Raw genomic sequence first — 20,083 nt, forward strand, 5'->3', positions numbered from 1 at the left:
TTGTTCTTGCTTGTCTTCAACACGCAGAGAGAAGAAGAAATTTTTTGTTTGATTATATGAGCTAAAAATCATTGAAGAAGATTGATAATTGTAGGTTAGTTGAAGGTAGAGTAGTTTGAATATTACTGATTGTTTGGTTGTAGTGATATAAATCTAAAAAATTCAATCTGAATTTCTTTATCAAGTTTCCTTTTTTATCTCTATGTTTTTTTCCAACTAGGATATTATGTGAAATATATTTAAATAATTGATATATGATGTGTTATTTTATAACAGAATAGTTAACAGTTCCGTTAAATAAGGATTGGAATATATCAAATATAAAAGTATAGGAACTTGGTAAAATGAAAAAATTATACAAGGACCTATTGAAATAAACAATCAAAGTATAAAGAGTTAGGAATGTGTTTTGCCTAACAAAAAGAAATAGTAAAACACTTAGTTTCATGTCCAGTGTGTATCAGATGTAGTTGAAAATATACAATATTTATAATCAAATTTTTAATTATTATTTTACATTAAAAATTGATTTATAATTAATTAATTTAAAATTTGACAATATTTTCAAAACTTTTATTACTCCATCTTTTGGCATATATTCACTAATACCTTTATACTCAGTCCCACATATATTTCTAAATACGCATGTTGAACAATAAAATGATAGAGTTTAAAATTTGACAATATTTTCAAAACTTTTGTTACTCCATCTTTGGCATATATTCACTAATACCTTTATACTTAGTCCCACATATATTTCTAAATACGCATGTTGAACAATTAAATGATAGAGTTAAGTGTAACATATGGAAATTTTAAAAATCAAAAGACTCACTGATGTGCATGGCTTCATTTGTTTCGCTGTGCATTTCAAAGAGCCTTTATCTTTTATAACTTATGACTCCGATATCTTGAAATTTGTACGAACTAATACCAGTCTTTTTCGTACCTTTGAAATTTGAGATGTCCTGAAGTAAGTGAAACAGTCGTGTGATGTTCTTACTTTTTTTATTTATATGTTAAAATATTTAAGTGTGTTGTTTTTGCGTGAAAGGCTTTGTGTAGAATCATACCTCGTTGTGAGTTGTGATATCTCTATTGAAGTATCATTTTGTCCCATTAAAAATTAAAAATTTTCCTTCTTAGATTGTCTTATTTGAAGGGGTTGGTAGCAGAAGCGTGCGTTTCTAACGGATCACATAAAACTGATCTATTTAGCAGATTACTTAGATAAACTCTATTCGCATAATTATCACATGTATCATGCTCATCACTTGAATTTTAATCATGCTTTAGCACAAATAATCCCTAAAGCATGCTTGCTACGGAGTTAGCCAATTTTCCTTGTTGATTCACTTAAGAATCGAAGATGGCTTGCGTCTTCTCCACGTGAAGATCTTGAGAGCTCGACCTCGGATCTTCTGACTAGTTTCCCAGACTGTAAATTGATATTTGTGTGGGAAAATCTCACCAGAATACTAGGACTTGAATAAAGAAGACAGAATCCTGCTCACGGAAGGAGAACAAATTTCGTTTCTCTCTCTAGGATGAGGGGGGCGAAAGTTGTGTATGTGCACAAGTGTATTTTCTGTCTCCTTTATTCTCCTATTTATATTAAGTCACACATTGTGCCCAGTCAGGGATCTAAGGAAGAATTTGGATATGACCTCACACAATTAGCATTTTACTAATTAAATTGAACCCACAATTTAATATAAGCTTATATTGGAATATTACAAGTAGCCACTACAGAAGTAATATTGCACTGCCTTTCCAAATCTGAAATTACAAGTATTCCGGGTTTCCTTTTTATATGTGTAATTTATTTCCCGTGCTTAAGATAGAAACATCCATTAATTAATTAATGTCTGCTATGAACTTAATTAATTAACATATTTTAATCTCCAAGAGTGGACTTAGCAAGAAACTCTTATTTATTATTCATAGAGTAATCAAACTCCAACTAGCTAGGTTCCGAATAATAAAACCTTGTTTCGAGCTCCTCCTGTGGATGTTATCAAACGAGACTCACCTCGCGCACGATTCAACAAAATAGCAATCCTAGCATCGCTAGATATTGATCGCCACTACCCAATATACCAGGATCGTTGGGTGACGAAAAACCCGCACCTATTGGTAATTCAAAGTAGTAAATACTGAATATCGTATGCTCAATGCTAACGTACATTGATTAAGAAATTAATTATCAAGACCTCGTCTTTCAGTAGATAGCATAAAGACTCGTCTTGCTGTTTAAATCCAATTCAGTGCTATACCACACCAGCGTCATCTTATTTCAATAAGGCTTAGAAATAATCGGACTGACATTGCAACCTTTCACGATGGGTAGTCTAGGCCTATCTAGGTTGTGAAATTCTTATTTTTCTTTGTTCAGAACTGACCGTGTTACCTTAAATTGGACGACGCCCACAACCGGTCTACTAAAATAAAAACTTAGACTTTGTTACGTTTGCTTATAGATTTAAATATGCAATAAACATCCATTAAATGTAAAATATAACAACATTATGACAAAAATAATCTGTTGCATTCATTGGAAAATAATAATTAGAGTTTTACAGTATTCAATCACTCGAAAGGTGATTTCTAGCATACAAACACTAACACTATTAAATATAAAGGTAATAACATTATCTCTACTTTTTTATGTCTCTTACTTTATTATCTTTTCATTAACTTACAAAATAATATTCTCTTACGTGAGTCTTCATGATTGAATATATCATATTCTAAGTATTTTCGGTCAACTTTCATAAAATTTACAATTACATTTGATGTTTGATCTTGTTTCCCCTATTCACCGCTCCTCTTCTTACACCCTTATGATTGTGCTATCCTTTATCAAATAATTTTTTCTGTATGCAGTTATACTCCCTTCGTCTTATAAAAGATCATGTCTCACTTTCCTATTATATCTTCTTCCTTCATTTAAATCTTCTAAAATTCTATATTATTCTATAAGTGTGGCATCTTTTGTATAAGGAGGAGTATAATTTAATTGGCAGCTAATATCATCTGTTTTTCCAACCTGGATTTTCCATCGATACATGATTTGGTGAGTTGCGACTCCATGTACTCTTCGTACTTCATTGCATAAAACTTTGGCCCCCCATCTTTCTCCGCCAGCACAATCGAGATTCTATCTCTCTCTTCATTCAACACCGCTCTGTGTTTCAAACTCTTACACCCCTCGTTGATGAATATCTATACAAACAAAACAAACACATAATTAGAATCATATTAATTGAGTAGTCCTACAACTCCCTCCGTTTTGCGGTAGTTGAGTCATTTCATTTTCTGCACTCGTTTTGGAAAAATGATAATAAATAGTTAAAGTGGAGAAAAGGTAAAGTAAGAGACATAATAATGTAGATAAGACTCTTATTTACCTTATTTTGTCACTTACTTTACTTTATCTTCATTTTTAACTATTTATTATTATTTTTTCAAAACGAGTGCAGAAAATGAAATGACCCAACTACCGCGGAATGGAGGAAGTCATGGGCGGACCCAAGGTGTAAGGGGGTGGGGCTTAAGCCCTCAATGAAATATTTTTTTTTAATTTTTTCTATTAATTTTTTTAAAATTTTAGTCAAATTTAGTGTAAGTTATAATATAAAAGCCCCTACAAATAATTTAAATTACTCAAAAATATACATCAAAATAAAATTTAGAAGTCTCAGCCCCTATCGATAATTATTTCTGCGTCCGCCACTGGAGGAAGTATTTAATTTAATTATACCTCAAGTTGGTCAGCTACATTAACATAAATAGAATTCTTTGGAGAATCGACATTGAACCACTTTCCGTCGTGCTCAATTTGAAGAGACTCCATCTGTGTGCGGCGGAAGGCCGATGGCTTGATCCGGCTGAGGGCATCGTGGATAGTAATTTGTCGCAAGTAATTGAAAACTCGACTCCATCTTCAATATTTCATCCACGTAACAACGTTGCTTCAGTTCTAGGGGCTTCGATTAGCTTCCTAGCTAATACTCTTATCATTTGGGTGTATTTCTGCACCACATCCCTATCAACATATATAACACCATTAATATGATTTCCAAAATTTCACAATATTTAACCAATTTTATATTTGGACAAATACGCCATTTGTCTCTATTTGGATGTGTTATACTCCCTCGGTTCACCCCATTTTGACTAGACACGGATTTTACGAAATTGTTTGACTTTGTAACGAAAAATAGAAAATTAAGATAGTGGAATGTGGATTACACTTTTATATACTCCCTCCATTCATAAAAAAAAGTCTCATTTGGGACAGTACGAGTTTTAATGATAAATTGGTAAAGTAGGAGAGATGATGAGAAAAAGTAGGTAAAATATGAGAAATAAGAGTAAAAGTAATAGAAAATGAAAAAAAAGTAGGTAAAGTGGAAGAAAAAGTTTTCATTTTTGAAATAAGACTATTTTTCATGGACATCCAAAATGACAAAATGTGACTATTTAGTTGAATGATTGGTCCACTTATCTGAAATGAAATGAAATGAAATGAAATGAAATAAATGAGCTTTTAAATCATAGACAATCCAAAATAGCAAAATGGAACTATAAATCATGGCAGGAGGGAGTACCATCATACCACCTTTTCCATTTCTAGTCGTCTACCCAAATTAGTTCATGGAGTATTTATTTTTGATAAGTTTTCTATCTCTATATGTCATACTCCCTCTGTCCCATAAAAATATGTACAATGGACGTGACACGGGAATTAAGACAAAATTGATAAGAGCATCTACTATAGGAGGCCTTCCCTAATAGCCCCGCCCCCTTTTTTTTGTCCACAGCCCCAATTTTTTGTCCATAGCCCCAATTTTTTCCTCCACTGCCACACTATAGGCGGACACTTCCAATAGCCCCGAAATTTAATAACCAATTTTCATTTTAATTTTTTCGTTTCGTTTTTAAATCGGCTGAATTGAAATAATTATAAAACGAGGTAATTGAGACTGAATATTCGTTGTATTGGCAAAGGTAAAATTATACAACGAACATCAAAATAAAATACAAATAAAAACTCCATGACTGGGACGGAGAGCCGCCATATCCCGACGGCTGAGAAGGATAACCGCCATATCCCGACGGCTGGGAAGGATTGCCGCCATATCCCGATTGGTGCTAGCCGGGGAATTCGTCGTCTCGACCGTGCATTTTTTTAGAGTGAAAGTGTAGATAGTGAATGAAGGGAAAGTGTGTGAAAATGAAGGGTGTGAAAGTGTGTAAAAATAGATGGTGGAGGAGTAGTATTTATAGGGTGATTTTCGAAATAAAAAAATATATATTTCAAATGTGGTGACGCCCATCGCCCGTCGCCCCACTATAGGATCGCCCGCCATCGCCCCGGACTCGCCCCGCCGCCACCACCATCGCCCCGTCCTCGCTCCCTAGTCGCTGAAGCCTCTACCGCCCCAGCCCCGCCCCCCTTTTTTCTGTCCGCCCCGGGGCGGACGTCCGGTCCACTATAGACCGCCCCCTCCTCGCCCCGATTTTCCGTCCGCCCCCTTTGAGCCTATAGTGGATGCTCTAAAGTAAAAGAGATGAGGAAAATGGTATGGTAAAGTAAGAGAAATGAGGAGAATGATAGTTAAAGTAGAGTTAGTGGATTGATAGACCTACCTTATTAAATTAATATAACTTTCCAAAAATGGAATGCACATATTTTTGTGAAACGGACGAAAATGGAAAGTGCACATATTTTTATGGGATGAATGGAGTATTTTTCAGGAATACCCCCTCCGTGCCCAAAGAATATGAATTTTGGGTTCGGCACAGGTTTTAATGCAAAAATGGTAAAGCAAGAGAGATAGAGAGAAATATTAATTAAAGTATTGTTAATGGTGAATTGGTCAGAGAGAAAAGAGTTTCCAAAATTGGGAAGTGCATATTCTTGTGGGACAGATTAAAAGAAAAGAATATATATTCTTATGGGACGAAGGGAATAATATATCATCCAGCTTTTCTATCATCTTCCTTTTGGCTGTATTAATATTGTATCAAAGCTTGTACTATCATCCATTATGTGTACAGTAATTTGTCGTAAAGGTTTAGGGTGAAATATATATACCTCAAGAGTTGAGGTTGGTTAGGACAATGGAAGTTGGGATGGACATAGAGCTTAAGGTGTTCCCTCCATAATGTAAAGCTTTGGTTTGAAGTGTTGGAGACGTTGAAATTTCCACATTTGATCGGATCTGAGGCACTCTTGGCATTAGAGATGCCCACCGGTTCCGAACCGGAACCGTGGCAATTTTCCCGAACCAAAACCGTCGCAATTCGGGTCGCGGTCCGGTTCAGGTTCAAGATATTTCGAACCGGAACCGTCACTGAACCGGCGGTTCGGGACGGTTCAGAACCGCCGGTTAACCGCGGAACCGCCGGTTCAGGTGCGTATATCAAGGCATCGGGGATGGGGCCGACGGCGGTAGCTTTTCAGCTGCAAAACTGGCCGGTTTCGGCGGTTTTTTTAGCGGTTAACCGGCGGTTAACCGTGAAAACCGGCGGTTAACCGCCGGTTCAGTGGTTTCCGGTGGCGGCGCGAGACACGAGGAGACAAGGCGCAGCTTTTGCAGACGGTTTTGTCCCTGGAACCGGCGGTTTTGCCCGGAAACTGGCGGTTCCGGCGATTTTCCGCCAAAACCGCCGGTTTTTCCGAAAATTCAAATTTTTTTTTTTCAAATTTCAAATTCGAATTCTTCCATTCCCCCCCCCCCCATTTTTATCTATAAATACTCCCCTCTATCCTCATTTACATTCACCCCACTCTTGTGTTAATAAGAGTTTCTCTCTTCAACCTCTCAATTCTCTCTCTTTGTCTCCAATTTCTCATTTGTGCTATTGTGCTTCCATTTAATTATGCAAGTGCTACTCTTATTACGCATTGTTATACACTTATACTTGTTCCCGTAGTTCTATAAGTTGTCTTTCTTTCTCAATTGCTAAAACAAAAAAAATATATTATTCCATATTTCTACATTTCTACATAGCAATATGTCTTCATCCCGAGAAGGTCGTGTTGATAAGGGAAAGGGAAAGTCCAAGAGGCCATCTCGGAGATCCGTTATTGATGAAATTTCTCAAATGAACATGGATGCGTGGCAGGTTAATATTTATTATCTACTAATTTAATTAATTTTGAATTACATTACATTATTGTTCATAATTTTATTTGAAATTTACAATACAAATATTATTTTGTAGACTCGAGAAGAGCAAGATGTGGCACATGCTATTGCTCTCTCTCGCTCTCAATCCCAAGGCGATGCTTATGTTGGTACCGGTAGTGGTGCTCCCGGTTGCGGTGCCTATTCTCAACAAATTCCAACCCCTGTGAATGTTGATGAAGACAACGATGATGATGATGACGACGAGGAGGGGGAGGAGGTAGAAGAGGTTCAAGAAATGCCACCCCCACCACCACCAAGGAGTCGCCGTGGTCGTAGTCGTGGTCGTGGACACCCTCCTCAACCTCCTAGACCAGCTGAAAGGTCTTTAACCTCAAACATCATGGCGAAATATTTCAAGAAGGTACAAGATAGTAACGATCCTGACACTTATAATGTGTATTGCAATTATTGCGAAAACGTATACACATTCCGAAGGGATGGAGGATACGGTACATTTACCCGTCACATGGAGAAAGCGCATCCGGTCGAGTTTGGTATCGCTCCAACCCAAACTCAACTCAACTTTCAACATGGAGTCGGGACCGGGAGTGGGACGGGTTCATCTCAAACATCAGGTATGTGTAGCAATACTCTTTTGAAATATGATCACAAAAATGCTCTTAATGTGATGTCTAGATTTGCCGTTATGAAATATTTTCCATTCAATGCTTTTGATAACGATGCTTTTGAGTCGAGTATGCGGCAAGTTTATAATGCCGCTGCAAGAAAATTGAGTCGAACTTCAATGACTCGAGCCGTTGTTCGACAATGCATGGAAAAGAAGGCGCAATTAGGTACGTTTATTATTAACTTAGGGCATAAAGTTTCTATTTGTTCTGATGTGTGGACTGATTGTTTTTGCAAAAATTCGTATATGGGCATCACTGTGCATTTCGTTGATCACAGTTGGACTTTAAACAAACGTTTGATTGCATTTCGGGAATTTCCCGCACCACACACTGCACAAGCAATTGCTCAATTGATCATTCAAGTTTTGAATGAATTTCAATTGATCAATAAAATTTTTTCCATTGGTTTTGACAATGCTAGCGCTAACACTGCTAGCATAGATGAACTAATCAGTGCATGTTCTCCTGTTATTGATGGCAAATATTTTCATATGCGATGTATTGCCCATATTTTGAATTTGTGTGTTCAAGATGCGATCGATTTGTGGCAAAAGTATGTTGATCCTATTAGAACTGCTGTGAAGTTGATTCATAACAAAGCTCCTATTGGTAGAGCTTGGAAGGGATATTGTCATAGTAAGCAATGCAGGTACACCAATTTTCGTTTGGATGTTTCAACTCGTTGGAACTCGACGTACGATATGTTGGAGTCGACCTTGAACCACATTGAATATTTATGTGATTTTTTAGAACTTGCTCGCATGTTCCTTCTGATTTGGTTTTGATACCCGCTTGTTGGGACTACAGCATGGATTTGTTTCGATTATTCCGCGCTTTCAAAAATGCCACTGTTGAGTTATCCGGTGTTTATTATCCTACTTCTGTGCGCGTTTTGGAGCATTGCATGTATGTGGCAATTGGTTTTAAAACATGTGTGAAAAATACTCAATTCATTGACTTGAGGGCAATTTTGTTTTATATGGTTGAAAAGTGGTTAAAATATTTTGCCCGTATTCCAAATATGTTTTTGATTGCAAAATGCTTGGATCCAAAGTGGAAGTTGCATGGCGTTTATAAAATTTTAGACATGTACTATGGTTGTTTGCACAATTTGGATTTTTCTCAACTCCGCAAAATGGGCTTGACAAGAGGAGAATGCTTCGAACTAAGTATTCCGGATGTTGATGAAATCAAACTAAGGTTAGATAGTGCACTTCGTGCTCTCTATGCGGAATATGAAATGCGCTATAACACCGCTCACCAGGTACGTGCTCCTCCTAGTCCTTCCACATTTGATTTTGGTGGCGGGGAGTTTAGCAATGTCATGATTGACCCAGACGTAGTATCACAATTGCAAGATCTATACGGTACTACAACCAATAGGACTAGAGCGACTAGTGAGTTAGATATATATTTGGAATCGCGCTCTATTTTTCAAGATGCAGGTCCTCCTACTCAACAAATTGACGTCCTTAATTGGTGGGGAACACATGACAAAGAGTTTCCGATACTATCCATCATGCCTAAGGAGATTTTCGCCGTTCCCGCTTCCACCGTCGCCGTTGAGCAAGCTTTTAGTGTCGTCGGTTGTGTCCTAGACGACAAAAGGAGCAATCTCTCCGCCAAGAACATGTAAGCCACTATGCTACTTGATGATTGGGCAAAGGTGGACATGAGAGCACAAGAGCCGGATTTCGACTTCCGTGTAGAGAGTGATGGTGAAGAATTTTCCTCTGATGGCGATGACGAGGTCAGAAGCGAGAGCACTCAACAATAGCAATGACGGGGGGCGGTGAACGGCGAGCAAGGTAAGAGAACTACGTGGGCTTTGATTCCTCAATAAAATTGTGGATACGTAGGCAACTCAACTTAAATTTGAAAAGTTTAACTTTGAAAGTTTAAGTTGAGCTCAAGCCCCTTTTCAATTTTTTTCCCCCCCATTTCATGTTTTTTTATTTACGTTCACGAGTCCGACGACACTTGTAAATTATATTACATTGTTGTATGTTGTATACTTGTAGTTGTAGTTGTAGATGTATATGTATTGTAAATTGTAATGTATCGTTGTCCGTTACAACTCAAACTCAATAAAATTGATATCATTTTCTCCTTATTCGTCGTATTTCTATTTGAATTATACATTGTCTTGTACTCTTGTTCCAAATTGTTGTATAAATCCAAATTTCAAATTAAAAAAAAAAAAAATCGAACCGCGAAACCGCCGGTTCCGAACCGGAACCGCCTAAACCGCAGGAAAAACCGGCGGTTCCGAACCGGAACCAGAACCGGAACCGGAACCGTGAAATAGCCTCACGGTCCGGTTCCGGTTCCGCCTTCGACCAAACCGGAACCGGCAGTTCCGAACTGGAACCGTCCGGTTCCGAACCGTGGGCAACACTACTTGCCTTCATATTGCTTCTTCTCCGAATCAGGCAATTTGAAAAATTCTATCATTTCCCTAAACATTTCACTCTATCAATCTCTCTGGCACCCCATGATTCACATAGAAACACAGTCGTTTGAAAAATTAGTGGTAATTATTTAGTAAACCAGAAACAACAATATTACTCTTTCCGTCCCACTACAGGTGAGACGTTTCATTTGGCACAAAATTTAAAAAATGATGTTTAAGTTAATTAAGTGGAGATATAATAAAATCAGAGATAGGAATTGTTTTACATTTTGCCAACAAAATAAAACACTCATTTTGGGTGAGTTTCAAAATGGAATATGAGTAGTTTATGGTGAGACGGAGGAAGTATTATATAGTATCAATCTTACGATGAAGAAACTCCAATCCTGACATGCTGTGGCGATGAAGAAAATGATGAGGATCGCCGCCAACAATGGCTGAGAAATCGATGATGGGGATTGAATCAGTAGTGAAAGCCGTGCGGTCATTGGGGAAGTTGAATTTGGAAGGGATGGCTTTCAAGATGGATGAATCTTATTACAATTTTAGTTTGTGAATTGAGTACGAGTGTGGCGGCTGAGGAGGATTTTGGACAGGGGATTAACGTGTAACCATGTTTTTTGGAGTGATTGATTGCCAATTCATTGTTGATTGACCAAAATTTGAACGCAGATTGGCGTGAAGAGGAGTAGAACAAAATCGATTTCTGATGTTGAAAAAAAAAATTCGCTTCAAGAATTAATTTAGTCTCTTTTTTTTTGTAACAAGCCCAATATTTGAAATTTGAAGTTAATTTGTCTATGCTCAAAACTTGTACCCAAATTAATTGGGCTTTAATATTTTTTATTCAATTGGCCTACCTTGTAAAAATATTAACTTATTATGCTCCACGGAAATGAGTTGATTAAATAATCTTTAATCATAAAGATTATCGGATTAAAATTTGTAACTTCCATATTACGAACTCGAACTAGTACAAAGAATTAAATAGTGTCTTGGTGTTCTTCCAAGCACTTAAAGATCAATTTAGTTTTATTCGTTCGAGCATATAAAGATATTAATACTTCAATAGAGATATTACGATCCACGACGAGGTATGATTTAACACAAAGCCTTTCACACGCAAAAACAATGTACTTAAATATTTTAACAAAGAAATCACACTTAAATATTTTAACAAAGAAATCACAAAAGTAAGAACATCACACTACTGTTTCACTTAATTCAAGACATCTTAAAATTTCAAAGGTACAAAAAAGACGATCATTACAGGTGCATAGTTGATGATTCTTGGTTTCATCTCTCTGACCTTTGTATTCAGCGAATACAACATTGTTGAAATATGCATACCACACAATGTTGCTGATATCATGCTTCTTTGTAAGAAGTTAAATGTCGGTCGGAACTCGGTGGACCGTGGACCCATGCCGGAAATCACCTATAGTAACTTCTATGTAGGCACAAATTTCGAGATGGAACGTTGGCTTCTAATCGATCGCCGAATTGATCGGAGGCCACTGACTTCATCTCAACGGACCACTGGTCGGGTCCATTTCCTCCAAGGTGGAAAAGAGAGCACTACTAGAGTATATCTTGTCTTGCAAAAAGAGGATTCATCGACTTAGTTTCTGGTTTTAGTTCAACTTGATCAGTTTTTTCATGTCTATTCAGCTTGATCAGTTTTTTCATTTCTGTTTAGCTTGATGAACCAAAATAGAAAAACGGGACTCCTATTCGCGGACGAACCAAAATAGAAAAATGGGACTCCTATTCGCGAATGGAGGGAGTACTAGTTATATAAATGTTTAAGACTTTATGGCACTACAAAAATCAGAATTATAAATTATTCCCTCCGTCCCATAATAAATGGCATAGTTGGAGAATGGCAAGTGATTTTAGGTGTTGTTGTTTTGGGTGTTAGGTGGAGAGAGAAATTTGTATATTTATATTAATGTGAGAAAGAACTTTTTCCAAAATAGGAAATGTCATATTTTTTGTGGGACAAACTAAAAAGGAAAGTGTGACATCTATTATAAGACAGAGAGAGTATATAATGTCAGGAACTATGAATTTTATACTACATTTATCCATAAAAAATAGACTAATTTTTCCATTTTGGGTCGTCCACCAAAATTAGATCAATTCTTAATATGAAAAATTTTAAACAAATACAAACCTTACACATCATTTTAAATATGGACCTCACAATCCACTAACACTATTTCCACTACATTTTCTTCCCTCTCTCTAACTTTACCAATCTGTGTCATTTACAATTTTATCTATTTTTTGGCAACACGGAGCTGTGGTGACCTTGAGGTCACAGGTTCAAACCCCGCCACCCGCTGGGAGATTTTCGGTCTTATAATCCACAAATCCGATCAAACAGGATTAGAGATTAGTCGAATTCCGAAAAAAATATGAGAGTTATGAAATTCATGTTAGGGTTTGTATACTAGAAATCATCATTCGAGTGATTGAATACTGTAAAACTCTAATTATTATTTTCCAATGAATGCAACAGATTATTTTTGTCATAATGTTGTTACGTTTTACATTTAATGGGTGTTTATTGCATATTTAAATGTATAAACAAACGTAACAAAGTCTAAGTCTTTGTTTTAGTACACCGGTTGTGGGCGTCGTCCAATTTAAGGTAACACGGTCAGTTCTAAACAAAGAAAAATAAGAATTTCACAACTTAGATAGGCCTAGACTACCTATCGTGAAAGGTTGCAATGTGATTATTTCTAAGCCTTATTGAAAAAAGATGACGTTGGTGTGGTATAACACTGAATTGGATCTAAACAGCAAGACGAGTCTTTATTTCTAAGCCTTATTTCTTAACCAATGTATGTTAGCATTGAGCATACGATATTGAGTATCTACTACTTTGACTTACCAATAGGTGCGGGTTTTTCGTCACCCAACGATCCTGGTATATTGGGTAGTGGCGATCAATATCAAGCGGTGCTAGGATTGCTATTATGTTGAATCGTGCGCGAGGTGAGTCTCGTTTGATAACATCCACAAGAGGAGATCGAAACAAGGTTTTACTATTCGGAACCTAGCTAGTTGGAGTTTGATTACTCTATGAATAATAAATAAGATTTTCTTACTAAGTACACTCTTGGAGATTAAAATATGTTAATTAATTAAGTCCATAGCAGACATTGATTAACTAATGGATGTTTCTGTCTTAAGCGCGGGAAATAAATTACACACACAAAAAGGAAACCCGAAATACTTGTAATTTCGGATTTGGAAAGACAATGCAATATTACTTCTGTAGTGACTGCTTGTAATATTCCAATATAAACTTGTATTAAATTGTAGGTTCAATTTAATTAGTAAAAAGCTAATTAGGTGAGGCCATATCCAAATTCTTCCTTAGATCCCTGACTGAGCCCAATATGTGACTTAATATAAATAGGAGAATAAAAGAGACAGAAAACACACTTGTGCATACACAAAATTTTCGTCCCCCTCATCCTAGAGAGAGAAACGAAATTTGCTCTCCTTCCGTGAGCAGAATTCTGTCTTCTTTATTTAAGTCCTAGTACACTGGTGAGATTTGCCCACACAAATATCAGTTTACAGTCCGGGACACCAGTCAGAAGATCCGAGGTCGAGTACTCAAGATCTTCACGTGGAGAAGACGCAAGCCATCTTCGATTCTTAAGTGAATCAACGAGGTAAATTGGCTAACTCCGTAGCAAGCATGTTTTAGGGATTATTTGTGCTAAAGCATGTTTAGAATTCAAGTTATGAGCATGATACATGTGATAATTGCGCGAATAGAGTTTATCTAAGTAATCTGCTAAATAGATCAGTTTTATGTGATCCGTTAGAAACTTACGCTTCCGCTGCCAACCCCTTCAATTCAACCATACTTTTTTTTCCTATTTTAACTGAAATAAAAATCTAAGAGTGTCCACTATAGTATAGGCGTGCCGGCCGACCCGGCGGGGGCGAAGGCAGGGCAGTCTATAGTGGGCGGGACGTCCGCCCCGAAGCGGACAAAAAAAAGGGGCGGAAGGCCTTCCGCCAATAAATGTGCGAGGACGCGCCGGCCTATAATGGGGGCGGTTTGCGGCGGGGCGTACGATTTTTATTTTTTGTTTTTTTAAATTCAATTTAATTTACCTATAAATACACCACATTTCACTCATTATTTTTACACCATTCCAATTCTTCATTCATACTTTCTCTCACTAAAATTTGTGGATTCCATTGGTATTTAAAATGGACGATTTGTGGAACGAGACGTGGAATTCTTTGATTCAACGTTTCACTGAATATTTGCTCCAACGTTTCACTAATATGCGCAGGAGCACAGCACATACCGCACTCCAGGCCGATTTGATTGAAGAAGTTTGGGCACGTAGGGGAGGTGGCGGCGCAGTGTGAACACCATCGTGATGTTCAATAGATTAATATTTCATTGTATAATTTTTCCAATACTTTAATACGACGAAAATGTAGTGTTTAATTTTAATTTCTTCACTTATAGCCGTTTTTTTCTAATTGCTTATAGTCCGATAATTTTCATTATAATTGAATTAAAATAAACGAAAAAAAAATTGAGGCTATTGGAAGTGTCCGCCTATAGTGACGGAAACCTTTTTTTTTGGGTGCTGAAAAAAAAACTGGGGTTGTGGACAAAAAAAGGGCGGGGCTATTGAAGTGGTCCGCCTTACAGTCGACAATCTAACTACGACTTCGACACTCTAACTACGACTTATCAAATTTCTGGTTTGAAATAATGGACATGGGACCACAATTGTTACTACTCCTACAGTCCTACTTTTAAGCAGCCTAGCAGGTGAGATTATTGAGCTATCAGTTGATAGACTATCAAATTTCTGGTTTGAAAGAATGGACATGGGACCTCAATTGTTACCACTCCTACTTTTAATGTAAATCGGAACTTTATTGACAGTTCAAGTTATTACTCCTGTTTGAAAAATTAAAATATAACCAAATAGCTATTTTAAAACTTTGCAATATTCAAATTAGACACTTTAATATACATTCATTTTGGTAGCTATTTTTCTTAATTAGTCTGTTTATGCCAAAGAAAATAGATATATATTGGCCACTTCACTCTGCGGTTTGTTATAGAACAAAAAAAATGAATAATGTCATTGGACTTAACCTCTGTCAGCTAATATCGGGATAATTACGTCATACATATAAAATATTTTATCAATGTTTTAAAATGCTACAAAAATTTTAGATTAATATGAATCATACAATAGTTTCATAAGAGTTTAAAATTATACATTTCTGTGAAATTCTTAAATGTTCAAAGCTCCATTAAGATATGTATCACCACACTCCAATATATTTTAATGTTCAAAGCTCCATTAATACATCTATGTATCACAATACTTGATTAATATGCAATATATATTAATGTGATCACAGCTCCTTCATGAGAAGACTTTGAAACCCAATCTTAAAAACCAGCAATAAACAATCAAACTTGTAGTTATTTAACCAGCTGCACTTGGATTTTTGAAGTCTACAAAATAAACAAAAAGCCAAAATTTTGAGTTGAAATATTCTTAAACTTTGGAACTCTTCAATCAAAACTATGAATCAAAATTCCACAATTAATAAACATTCAGAAGTATAAAACACTTGAACCAACCACAAAATTTATCCCCATGCACTAGTTACCAATTATTGAAAGCGGAGAAAATTTTATGCAAAAATCATTGAATGCTAGTTTCAAAACATTTGTTTACCAGTTTTCCAGAGAGAGAAGTTATCTGATTTTTTTGGGGCGATCATTAGAGAAAAGCTAGGTAATTGTCTGTTCATCTTCTTGAAGGTAAGTTCTATTTCTTTTACTAATGATATGTTGGATGATTTTGTATGATTCATGCATGCTAACTAAAAGTTTTTGTATCAAATTGAAACATATGTGAAACATTTTGTATTATATGTATAGTGTAATTATCCCGCGAATATCAGAATAATAAAACCATTGACCACTCAAAGGATATGATATTAATGAAAAGACATATATCATATATAATCAACTCAAGTACAAAACAGAAGTCGAGTATAATGGTGATATAGATCAACATTAAACTGAAATTATTGGACGAATCATGGAGTATTATAATTTAATTGGCAGGGAAAATGATTTGTTGTTCCAAAATGGATTTCCCACCGATACGTGATTTGGTGAGCTGCGACTCCACATACTCTTCATACTTCATTGCACGATACTTTGCTCGCCCATCTTTCTCCACCAGCGCAGCCGCCGGTCCGATCACCGCCTCCCCTGAGGGACCATTCGCCACCACGATCGAGATTCTATCTTTCTCCTCATTCACCACCGCTCTATGTTTCACACTCTTGCACCTTCCATTGGTGAATATCTATACATACAAAAACAATGTGAATTGCCTAATGAAAATTTTCAATGAAGAATTGAGTGATATATTTAATTATACCTCAAGTTGGTCAGCTGCATTGACCAAAATAGAATTCTTAGGAGAATCAGCGTTGAACCACTTTCCGTCGTGCTCAATTTGAAGACCGGCGACGCCGTTATGTATGAGAAAAGTGAACAAACCATGATCCGTATGCGGCGGAATGCCGATGGCTTGATCCGGCTGAGGGCAACGCGGATAGTAATTTGTCGCAAACAATTGAAACTCGATTCCATCTTCAATATTTCATCCACGTAACGACGTTGATTCAGTTCTAGGGCTTCGCATACAGCTTCGATTAGCTTCCTAGTTAATACTCTTATCATTTGGGTGTATTCCTGCACCACATCCCTACCAACATATATAACACCATTAATATAAATTCCAAACTTTCATTTTTCTATTTTTCGAGATCCACCAAAATTAGTCACTATTTATTTTCGATAACCTTTTCTCTTTGATAAGGTGAGTCTCATTTTCATTAACTATATTTTTACCACTTTATTGTTTACCTCAAGAGTTGAGGTTGGTGAGGACAATGGAAGTCGGGATGGACGTAGAGCTTCAGGTATTCCCTCCATAATGTAAAGCTTTGGTTTGAAGTGTTGGCGACGTTGAAATTTCCACATTTGATTGGATCTGAAGCACTCTTGGCTTCATACTGCTTCTTCTCCGAATCAGCCAAACTGAAAAATTCTACCATTTCCCTAAACATTTCACTCATCAATCTCTCTGGCACCCCATGATTCACAAGCTGCACGGTACACGCATGCGCTAAAGTTAGAATCTATATAAATGTGTGATCTGTTGCTAACTCATCAACGCAGTGTATTGAAATATCAACATAAACTTTGTTGATATTTTAATACACTGTGTTGATATTGATATTTAAAATGTCAACCCAAATTTGTGTTGACATTGTAATGTGATCGTGACGATATTTTTAATACACTGCGTTGATGAGTTAGTAAGTTATCAATTTAAGAAAAGTTAGCATTATAACACACACCAATATATTGGTGTTACTACGAAGAAATCAACAATAATATTTAAGTAATAGTATCAATCTTACAATGAAGAAACCCCAATCCTGACATGCTGTGGCGAGGTGGTGGACAGCTTTGGAGCGTTGATGAGGATCGCAGCCAACAAGGGCTGAGAAATCGATGGTGGGGAGTGAATCAGAAGTGAATGCGGTGCGGTCATTGGTGAGGTTGAATTTGGAAGGGACGGCTTTCAAAGTGGAAGAATCTGATAATAATTTCAGAGTGGAATCAAATTCAAAGGGCTTAAATGAATCACACTCAGATGCCATTTCTCTCTTCGCTTCTATTATGCTCAAGTGTTGGACGTGAAGTAACTATATATAGAGAGCTAATGAGCTAGCTAGTCAACACATGTCAAGATGTAATTGGGTAGTACATAAATCAGACAATGCAGTATATATTTTTCAACTCATATTAATGGAATTAAGTTGTATCTCGGTCTTCGTTTCCAAGCCGTCCAATATAGAAAATTAAATATTTTTTCCGTTTCCTATAAATGGAGACTTTTGATATAATATAGATTTAATATGAAGTTGATGAAATAAAAAAAATGAGAAAAATAATTAAAATACTACTCCGTCCGTTCCTTGCTACAAGAGACATTTTTTCCGGCATGAAATTTAAGAAAATTAAGTTTTATTAGTAAATTGGAGAGTGAATAAAGTAAAAGATGAAACATGGTAGAGAGAGAATGCCAAAAAAGAAAATGATTCAGTTATCTTCGGACGTCCCAAAATAGAATGTGAATCACTTACCAAGGGACAGATGGAGTATTAATGGATCCACTTTATTATTAGTGTAATGTATAGTGAAAAGATTTCTAAAAACGGTGAATTTGATTAATTTTGTGAAACGAATTAAAATAGCAAAATGAAATTACTACTTTTTGGTACGAAGGAAATATAATATTTTAATAGATTGGTACTAGCACAGGAAATTGATTATGCATACTACTCCATTCGCCCCTTACAAATATGAACTTTTGAAGGAGCATATGTTTTAATACACAATTAATACATTAAAATAGAGAAAGAGAAAAGAAAATGGAAGTAGTGTTAGTATATAATTGGATTCACATTATTTCTAATACTTAGTTGAACTAATTTAGAAAGTTCATAATTTAAAAGACGGACTAAAACGGAAATAGTTCATATTTTTCAGGGATAGGAAAGTATATATATATATGATAAAAACTTAATTACATAATGATTTTTTAAGGTTATATTTGTAACTTTTTTGTTTTAAATAATAGAATCGTTTAAGATGTTTCATTTAACAAATGTTTCTGAAAATAAAGAGTGAGGAGTACATTTTTTCAAAGATTAATTAATTTTGGTCTTAAACATATGACTAAAATACGAATTTTGTCCAAAACATTAACTTTTTGAAAAACAGGTCTATAACAAATAAAATCTTTCTTAGAATGGTCCTTTTTTTACGGTTCCATAAAAAATATAACGGTAATGCTACTGTGCAATTAGTGTTGACCGTTAGTTTTTTGACGGAACTGTCCAAAAATGATCACTCCGACAAGGATTTTATTTGTTATGGACCTGTTTTTTAAAAAATAAATATTTTGGACCAAAATTGACTTTTACTCTTTTCCTAATGAAACAACAAATGCTCCAGCTTGCAGCTGCGTTGAGCTAAAGTTCGACTGCCAAAACATCAAATAAAAAACATGAAAAACAACCAAAACAATATTAACCAAAATGCTATCCAAAAGCTCAAACACAAAAACACCAAATCCAAAATCAATAAGAGAAAAGGAGAACTAATCTAGACAACACAACCCCACGAGAGACACCACAATTATAATCACATAATTGCATGTCTAATAATTACAGTAGTTAATTATGGTATTATAACCAAATTTTAAAATGGGATATCACATCCACAGTCCTAATTTCATTTAAGTTTTGTCAATTTACAGAATTTTTGTTGTTGAAAATTATATTTGCACTTTTGTTATTCTTACACTGACAGTTCTATCATAAATTTTAAAAGGTTGACAATTTTATTTGGATCTCAATCACATTATTCAACATGGTATATGTTGCCCAAAGTATATCTCTGAACATATATTACTCCCTCTGTCATTTGGATGTATTCCTGCACCACATTCCTACTAACAAAACACCATTAATATAAAATTATTTTAGCTACCAAATACAAAATTAAGATAAATTAACTAGTCGAAATTATAATATTATTATTTTTATTAGAAACAAGATATGCTCACCAAATGATGCCTAATACTTGAAAGTAACATTACATCTGAGCAATTATATTAAGGATTTATTTAGTTTTATTAAGGAAAAAATTACTTATGAATTCAAAAAAT

General features: G+C 35.7%; 2 pseudogenes; both read right to left on the bottom strand.

The window, feature by feature from the left end:
- Nucleotides 1–3,015: 3,015 nt before the first annotated feature.
- Nucleotides 3,016–10,859, bottom strand: LOC121804215 (annotated as a pseudogene).
- Nucleotides 10,860–16,257: 5,398 nt separating this feature from the next.
- On the bottom strand, nt 16,258–18,028 carry LOC121805689 (annotated as a pseudogene).
- Between the last annotated feature and the right edge of the window lie 2,055 nt (nt 18,029–20,083).

The sequence above is a fragment of the Salvia splendens genome, chromosome 5 (genome assembly GCF_004379255.2).
Source record: "Salvia splendens isolate huo1 chromosome 5, SspV2, whole genome shotgun sequence".
Lineage (NCBI taxonomy): Eukaryota > Viridiplantae > Streptophyta > Magnoliopsida > Lamiales > Lamiaceae > Salvia > Salvia splendens.